Below are 3,801 nucleotides of genomic sequence, written 5' to 3' on the forward strand. Positions count from 1 at the left end.
CTGCTAGATCAGATTTCCTAGCTTTCCACTTCCCCTCCTATATTCAATCATATTAATTAAAAATAAAAAATTGATACCAAATATCAAAAGAGTCATCTTATATAATTTTACATTACATCAAATAAATCTGTAACTACAACAGACCATCTAATAGTTAATATTTAAAAAATTAATAATTATAATAATTAATAAAAAATTAAGGGAACCAATTTCGTTCCACGTCAGATAAGTAATAATTCTATTATTTAATAATTAATAAAATTTAAAATATATTCCATAGTAATATTAATTATTAGAGAGATTTTTAAAATATATATATATATAATAATTAATGGTTTATTTGTGACAATACTAATCTTAATTCATAAGGTGTAAGCTGAAATCCCAATAAATTATGACTTTTTTGTTCGTATGAGAAAATTTCAAAGTTATTAGATGAACAAATAAAAATAAGTGAAACATCTTTAACACAAAAAGATATTATAAATTATTTTACTTCATGAATACAATCTCTTGATAATAATTTTTTTAGTTCAATGGCAAGTTAATATTTTTTGAACTGAATAAAAAAATATTTTTTTTGCATTGAGTGATTGTGAATGTGTATTTAGTTAGTTTTTTTATAATATAATATTAATATTAGATCTACGAATGTAGATACTTTAAAATATATTTTGTACTTTTTATAATATTTTACATACAAATTTAATAAATTAATAATTCTAATAATTAATAAATTTTTAATCCACCATATATATTAATTATTAGAAGGTCAACTGTATAACAAAGTGTATCAAATTAGCCGCTCTCTCATTATTTCCACTCTTAACCTGCATTTGAAACACATTCTCCTAATTAAAAATTCAAATAATTCCTATTATTTTAAAAAATTACAAAATTAATACCTAAAACTTAAAAATAATTATCTTTTTTTTAATTTTTGAGGAAGAGCAACTACTCCACCTCAGCTCCTCCGACGAGGAGCAGATCCTGTTGCTCCTTGTTGAGGAGCAGATCTTTCCATCAAGTTTCAACAATAATATAATTTTTAAAACGTGTCAACCAAAACCACCACCTTTCATTTATTTTCAAAATTAACATCGGTGATTTTTAGTGACATTTTTGCTGACGTGGCATGACACATGGCAGCTTCATAGGGTGTCCAAATCAGCAAAATTTCACGGAAAAATGTATCCATGATTAAATTGAAAAGAAATGAAAGGTGGTGTACATAATTGACACGTTTTAAAGGTCGTGTTATTTTTAAAACTTGGTGTAAAGGTTATGATTTTATATGTAATTAACCCTATAGAAAATCCGTATAGAAAATTCAACTCGTGATATCTCATAATGTCATCGCATCCAAATGATCGCGTGACTCTCGAGAAATTAATTTACCTAGACGTATGACCGATCAAACACTTAATTCACAATATGATTCCATAACACAAGGATTCATGAAGCCTGATAACTGAATCAATCGAGTACTTCACCGACTTCACTCAATCCACAGGTTGTGAAGTGTGAAAAATTAACCGAGTACTTCACTAGCACATAGCCCCATAAATTAATTTATTGAGTACTATCGCGACAACAAAGCCCAAGAAATTAATCCACTGAGTATTTTCGTTGTGAATAGATATATAACCTGAATTACATATATATAATCACAAATTTAACTAAATCCTTACCGGTGAGCATGCAGTCCTAATGATGCTTATTAGGTAGCACGTTCCAAGTTTTCCATACGATTATTTAAAAAAAACACTTTGAAAAGCGATAAATAAATATTTTACAGTCCTGCCGAACGCATGAACCCTAGCCGGACAAAGCAAGCATCACTGCTACAACTTTTCCTACACCGAACGCCCTGAAGTAGGCGGGTCTAATAGAAATTGAATATTAATAATCGATACCATGAGTCGACCAGGCCTAACTCTAGATTACTAAGCACGTCTATCACAATCATATAACAAGTAAGGCAACAACTAAAAAACCAAACACGTAAAATTCATACAATCGAGATTAAAACCAGAAATTCACTTCCCCTAGCTCCCAAACTCATTTCTTCATGGATCCAAGGTGATTTAGGAGTCCCAAACCTTGAAATTTCTTCAAACACTTGATTTAAACTGGTTAATAAGAATTTGGGTTTATTTAAAGATTTTGGTGTTGATTCAAGTTGAATCTTCAAGTGTTTAGAGCTCTATGATGAATCCTTCCATTTCTCCTTCAAACCCATTTATTTTTAATTGGAGTTATTTTAAGAGGTATGCATTTGAACTTTTAATTGATGATGATTTGAATGTTTTTGGGTTTGGGCATTGAATTATGTGATGAGAATGAGTTTAAATATTGATTATTGAACTTGATTGGTGATTACTCATGCTTCTATCTATGTGTAGTTGTCATATGCCTTGGGTATGTGTTGATTCTTGATTTTCATGGTTAGGGTTAACATGAAATTGAGGAATTGAATTGTGAATGATGATTGATATATGTTAACCATGTAATGGGTTTATGAAGAGTCTTTGACATGAGAATCGATTCATTCACATGCGTTGGTTGCTTAACTTTATGAGTTCAACTCTAGCTAGTGACTAGTTATGTATGTAACATTTATGAAATTCATGATATGAGAATTGATTGTTGTTAATATGATCATTTCTTGTTGTATGTCACGAGTAAACACACATATTGGTTGAGAGCCTTGAGAGAATGAAATGATTAATTATGAGTGATGATTTTATGTGTTCAACTTGATTGATGTTACATCACGTCTTGGCATGATGCTTGAGTCATGGTGGCATGTTGATAGAAAAATATTATGAATTGGTAAGGTTGCGCTCCCTTGTTATTATAACTAAGTTTTGGGTTATTGAACTAAATGTATTTGGTATACCTTAAATTTATATGTTTAACTCATGGTTGTGAGACGGACATTGGTCTTCCAATTCGAGGATTAGGCTTAGTAGTCATGAGGACTCGGCCACTCGATACCATTATGATTGGATGTTATTTAATTTCAACAATTTGAGTTTTATAAAGAGAATTTCCGAAAATTGACTTTTAAATCTTGGAACACAACTAAGTCCAATGCAATTATTGAGTTGGTTATGTTTTGGTTGATTTGGTATTAATGGGTTGGTTGTTTGATTATGCGCTATTATGGTTTGATATATGACTTATGTGGTGGTTGATTTGAGTCTAGAAATCTCTAGAGTTAAGGGGTGCTATTCAAATGTTTATTGATTTATGTTTGTTTCCTAGACCCGCTTATTACTCGAGCGACAGATTCAGATCATGGCTTATGGAGCATCATAGAGTTCGGGATTAGTGATCCTGTGTTATGAGTGTATATTATTATTTATTTTTATTAAGTAACCTATATATTTTGTTAAACATATCATATAAATATTTTAGAACTATTTTTATAACTGTTATGGATATAATGGAACGTGCTACCTAATGGGTATCATTAGGACCGTGTGCGCACCGGTTATGATTATTGATGAGGTTTGTATATGGGCTATTGGATTAGTTAAGAGATATGTGTCACCAATAGTGAGAGCGTCGGTGGTATATACATCTATTGTGACTCACGAGGTTTATTAGTCAAGTGACCGTCGGGGACTGGTTGGAGATGTGTCTCGCCGGCACAACACTTGGATTATGATATTGGTATCGATTTGTTGTTATATGTGTATATTTATATTGTGGACTAGGATTCCATTTATAATTTGTAACATTAAACTATTTTATAAGTATTTTAAATGGTTTTAACTTATTCATTGTTTAAAA

This window comes from Mercurialis annua, linkage group LG4 (assembly GCF_937616625.2).
Source record: "Mercurialis annua linkage group LG4, ddMerAnnu1.2, whole genome shotgun sequence".
In the NCBI taxonomy this organism is placed as follows: Eukaryota; Viridiplantae; Streptophyta; class Magnoliopsida; order Malpighiales; family Euphorbiaceae; genus Mercurialis; species Mercurialis annua.